The 5,728-nt window shown below is 39.9% G+C and overlaps 1 protein-coding gene across 1 annotated transcript in view; it reads left to right on the plus strand.

Annotated features, from left to right (window-relative positions):
* Positions 1 to 4,107: 4,107 nt before the first annotated feature.
* The window catches only part of LOC144974129 (uncharacterized), a 16,618-nt gene continuing 14,997 nt past the window's right edge, over positions 4,108 to 5,728 (plus strand). The window contains exon 1 of the mRNA XM_078917030.1: positions 4,108 to 4,390. The gene's annotated coding sequence lies outside the window, so the exon portion shown is untranslated. The remainder of the gene's footprint in view (positions 4,391 to 5,728) is intronic.

Below are 5,728 nucleotides of genomic sequence, written 5' to 3' on the forward strand. Positions count from 1 at the left end.
AGCTTCGAATCTATATTTTTAAAAAATTAGATTGTCCGTTTTAAAACTGCACAATTAAGACGTGATTCAAACTGTGTGTCGAGGGAGAGGCAAACATTACTTGTCCCTACTTTTTAAGTGGTGAGAAGGCTATATTATTGGATCGTGTTGTACATTTATGGACTTTTAGCATTGCATCTTACAGGCCACGGAACGAAAATCCTGGCGCGTCTATAAATGGAGTTTCATTGTACGCAAGCACCTCACACGTACACACACATACACACACACACACACACACACACACACTAACACACACACAAGGTCATTTGTTAAACACAAAACTAATGTCTTTGGTAAAATTATTTTCTATGTTGCGTGTAGATGATTTATTGTTATACATGATATCAGTTGCACTAATGAGCCCAGAAAAATCATAATATGAACATTGAGAAAAATATATTAGCTTAATTAAAAGGTTTGAGCGTGTGTGTATCAACGCCACGAACAACTCGATCAACGCCTTGGGCGATGCCATTATCTCTGTTAATGGGGATAAATTTCAAATTTTATTAAATTATCGAAGTAACAATGAAGTACGGTGAGCAAATAAAGAAGGCATCACCCCTCTTCTCTAATTAGGTTACAATTTGAAATGAGTGTGACTACTCCGTGTGTTTTACTCCTGTAGACCACGGTTTTCATCGTGTAGCGGTCTTTAACGGTTCAAGAATGAACGATCCCACGGTCTCAAAGGTCAAACCGGTTCGAATTTCCAACAGTCTCTCAGGAATGTTCAATGTCGAAAAGGACCGGTCCTTGCGGTCTTCATTTCCCAAGGACCGTAGGACCGTGGTCCTTAAGCTTGCCAAGGACCGCCCCGCACTCTTCTAAACTATCGGAACAATGGCGGACGCCCTTAAGAAATATTCCTCCGACGAGCATAAAAGGGTATCCAGTAGTGCCGCGCTGAGGACCGGTCCTTGGGACCAGTCCCACGGTCTTTTAGCTGTGAACCGGAGACCAGTCCCAAAGAGGAAGACCGGCGGCGGTCCTCACTTCTTATCACCTTTCAACGGTCTCGCGCCATAGGCCTACAACTTCCCCAGCGATTCGTTGCCTCGGTTCTTTGCCTATCTTCCACCAATCACCACCCATCCCACTTAATTAATCGCACCCACCCCCCTTTGCCATACACTAAACGACACAGACGACCATAGAGGCAGACGACCACCTCCCTCCACTCCGCAAACCGCCCTTTCGTGTGTGAGATGGGGGGAACAGGAGGCGCACGCCTTGGACGATTCCATTATACGGGGTAAATTTCAAAATTTACTACACCATAATGATCGCAATGACAATGATCTATGATGAAGGCATGACCCCTCTTCTCTAATGGGTTATTGTTTGAAATGTATGTGACTACTAAAGATGTGTGTGTGTGTTTGTGTGTGTGTGTGTGTGTGTGTGTGTGTCTCGAACCTAGCAAGTAGCAAGTCTGATTTTTTGTTTTCTTTTGTCCATCTCTTGTCGCCACTCCTTTCTATCGCATTGTTGTCATTTAAAATAATACAATAATATTAAAATTTCGTTTGGTGTTTTAACTAATCAAATAATATGAGTTTCATTAGTTTCTTCCTTCAAAAAAAAAACAGTTATAACGTCTGTATTTTTAAAAGGTCCAATAGAATATTTGGGGACCCCGATAGCTCAGTTGATAGAGCACTCTCTTTATACGCAAAGGGCCAGAGATCGATCCCGGGTGCAATCGAGTTTTTTCTGAATCCCTGTCTTCTCAGCAGTGAATGGGTAGCTGGGTTTGTTAGATCTGGCGAAAAGTCACCATCGACCCCACTTATTACTTATAACATTACCGCACCCACCCCCTCTTATTATAACTTCACGTCTCTCTCTTACTCTTCAATGCTCGCTGCCCTCTCATGTGTGTGTGGGGGGGGGGGGGGGGGGGGGGAGGAGGTGCGTGTGTGTATAAACGCCACGAACAACTCGATCAACGCCTTGGGTGATTCCATTATCTCCGTTAATGGGGATAGATTTCAAATTTTATTCACGCTAAATTATCGAAGTAACAATGAAGTACTGTGAGCAAATAAAGAAGGCATCACCCCTCTTCTCTAATTAGGTTACAATTTGAAATGAGTGTGACTACTCCTTGTGTTTTACTCCTGTAGACCACGCTTTTCGCGGTCCCAAGTCTTTAACGGTTCAAGAATGAACGATCCCACGGTCCCAAAAGTCAAAACGGTTCGAACTTCCAACAGTCTCTCAGGAATGTTCAATGTCGAAAAGGACCGGCCCTTGCGGTTTTCATTTCCCAGGGACCGTAGGACCGTGGTCCTTAAGCTTGCCAAGGACCGCCCCGCACTAGTATCCAGAGGAGAGAAAAACCCATTATAAATCTGATCATGTTTTGACTTTTACATATTCTGATCACAAGACATATGAAAAGTACTAGCCAGCATGAAGAATAAAAAGTACCGATTTTCTTTGTTTAGAACCACGATGGCCGCCGTTGCTGGGCGACGTGACATCAGACTATTGAATCCAATTGGCGGTATAAAAACTATGATAAGAGAGAGGTCGATTTCATTCAGGTTATTGTATCTGTTTGTCCGAGCACATGTGAGGGTGTGTCACAAATTCCATGTTTTGATTGGACAAAAATATACTGGTTAATAGTGATGGATATTTCGAAAAATGTGAACCTCCCTTTATTATGTAGGTCATTTTGAGCACATTTTGCAAGGTGTCCAATAGCTGAAGCACATGAGAAAATAATATAGATCGTCCCATTTCGGTCTCACAATCCACCTTGCCATTTTGTTTATGTCAATTTCAATAACTTCAATCCACACGTTTTTCCAAAACAAGACAATGGTCTTGAAATTTCAAATCGCATCACTGAAATTGCGAGCACTTTTATATGGACTGTTTCAGCTTTAATTTCAGCTCACAACATTTTGTGATTGGTTTACAGAAAAATCAACAACATCCCATTTATTTACATAATATAGTCACGTTTGTTTGTATCGTATCTACGAAATGGAATAATAGATATTGTATTCTTTTATAGAGGGAACGAAGTTAATGTCACTGAGCTCTTTGACAGCCAGTTGATATTCTCACTAAATTATGTTAATCAGACTTTTAACGTTAAAGGTTTCACACAGTGTTTTGTCTTGTTAATTTAGTGACGGATGTGAGTATTTTACCTAAACGTATATTACCAATAGAAAAATATTTTGCTAGGAAAATTTATGGCAAACTTCACACATTAAAGAATGTATGGAAATGTAAGGCGCAAATCGCTCTTTCTTAACAAACTTTGTAGCCACAGTGTGTAACTAAAAGTAAATGATCCGAACAAAACAAAACAAAACAAAAATAAACACACAAAAAGAACCCCCCCCCCAAAAAAAAAAAAAAAACAAACAAAAAAAACAACAAAACAAACAAAAAACAAAAACAAAAAAATAAATAAAACAATAAACAAAAAAAACAAAACAAAACAAAACAAGCAAACCAAAAAAAAAAAAAAATTAAAAAAACAAAAAAACAACAGCACCCCCCCCCCTCCCACACACACACACACACACACACACACACACACAAAACCCCGAATAAATAAATAATTGAAGAAGTGAATAGAAATGATGCTTCCGCCTAATGATCACATGCATTGCCTATTTTATTCAAACTAATCGAATAAATATTTTAGTACCGTAGTTTTATTTCGACTCAAAAATTTAAAAGAAAGTATATTTTGCCCCTCCTTTTCACCCGATAACTATGAACCGATTGCCCAAAGCCACTAAAAGTACATGCCTATCACCTGGAGCAATCAACCCCGCAGATCTGGGTACCACTCACAATTTTAACACAGGCGATTGAAAAGACATGCATAGTTCGAAGCAATTCAAATTCATTCATCAGTGTCTCAAAATACTGTGATAAATGCTCACTACCGGTAGTGCTGACCTATTTGTCTGCTTGGCATGTACTACTGGTAGCTATGGGATGATAGCCAGGCATTGTCTTTGACTGGAAATAAATTATAGTCAACAAGGCGGCGGGCTAAGTGGTAGGGAATACTCTGATTGGTTATGACCTACTCGAAGTTACGCTCGAACCGTCAATTAATAAATGTAAAAACTCACAACAGCTAGTCAGGGCAATCCAACGAGTAGGACAAACGGCGGCCTTTGGTGAAAAGAAAAACCGGAAGAACAACAGTCACGGATAGAATTTAAAAATAATAGTACTGAGATAGATTCACGGTGTGTAAAATTAACAAGTGTGTCTTCAGCCAACACTACTGTGCTCTTCTTATAAATGTTACTGCATCTCTACGGTTGTCACGGATTCTTTCATCGCATTTCAAATCTTAAAGGTAATATTGTAAAAGTTGGATTTGGTCTAGTGGTATGACACTCGCTTTCGGATCGGAAGGTCCTTGTTTCGAGCCTCGCTCGGCGCATAGTTGAGTCCCTGGAGCAAGCTCTTTACTCACATTCTCTCATCGTACTCGGGTGTAAAATGAGTACCTGGCCGTTAACAGCGTTGTCTCTGTCAGAAAAAAAAAACACATTGTAATATCGCTTAACATGCGTCATGCCCGTCCTAAATGTTAAATGTTGCTGTTAGCCAGGGACCCCTTGTAAAGCGCTTTGAGTACGTTTAGTGGATATGCGCTATATAAAAGCTTGATAAATTTAAGTTGATTGATAACATATTCTATTCGATTATCTAACAAATGCACCACCTCCCTTACATTACAAACAGTTAAATATTCGTACCAGATAAACATTGCCTTAACAATTAGGGTGTTAACACGTTTAAATTGTAATGTAAATGATGGACTCATTTGGAACTTCTCCCAAGCAGTCAATATATAACACAGAAACCTCCCCTTTTCCTTTGATGCATGGTATCATATTTGTACTATATTCCTTTTACGTCGATCGTCTTTAAATGGTCGGATTCGAAAATGGCGGGCTAGTCTTAACAAATATATTATGTTTCAAGATTGTCTTGTCAATCGCATGCATTCAATTCCATGGAGATGTTTCGAGAAACTATTGTGGTTTTTATAATTCTTTTTCTTACTTTTTTTTTTGGGGGGGGGGGGGGGGGGGGGGGGCGGGGAGGACATCCGTAGTTTTCCTTGGTGGGGATCCTGACCTCCCATAGTGGGCAGGGAGGTACATGCTGTGTCTTCTTTCCCCCCTTACCCGTTTTCCAATTGTTTCCTATCGTTGTCTTGGAATGAGATAACTTAGTTTTGTCCTGACCCTGGCCGGAGTTCCTTGGCTGGGAGGGAAACAGTCGAATGTATAGTTATAGTTTTGGGAGATGATATTTTTTTCCTTGTAAATCATCTCTCTGTTATGCATTGTATTATGTTTAGTTTACATATTATATTATATGATTTGTAAACATTTGGGTGTATTCCTCTTAGTTGGGACCTGTGCTTGGATGAGACTTTTAGGTGATCTCAAACTTAAGTGCTTTGACGGTGTGCTCTTGGAATCTACATCTGTTCCCTGTTTGAACCAATTCCCCTTTGTCTCACCTTTTCTTTTGTGCTTTAATTGTAATTCTAGAACTTTTTACTATCCCATTTTTCCTTTTTACTGGCGCTGATATGACCTTAATGTGTTGCAAGCGCCGTAAAACCCTTAAAAACAAACAAAACACATCCCTAGTTTCACAGCAGTTAGAATTACTT

Source organism: Berghia stephanieae, chromosome 5 (genome assembly GCF_034508935.2).
Source record: "Berghia stephanieae isolate SIO BIC M18660-M18661 chromosome 5, UCSD_Bste_1.3, whole genome shotgun sequence".
In the NCBI taxonomy this organism is placed as follows: Eukaryota; Metazoa; Mollusca; class Gastropoda; order Nudibranchia; family Aeolidiidae; genus Berghia; species Berghia stephanieae.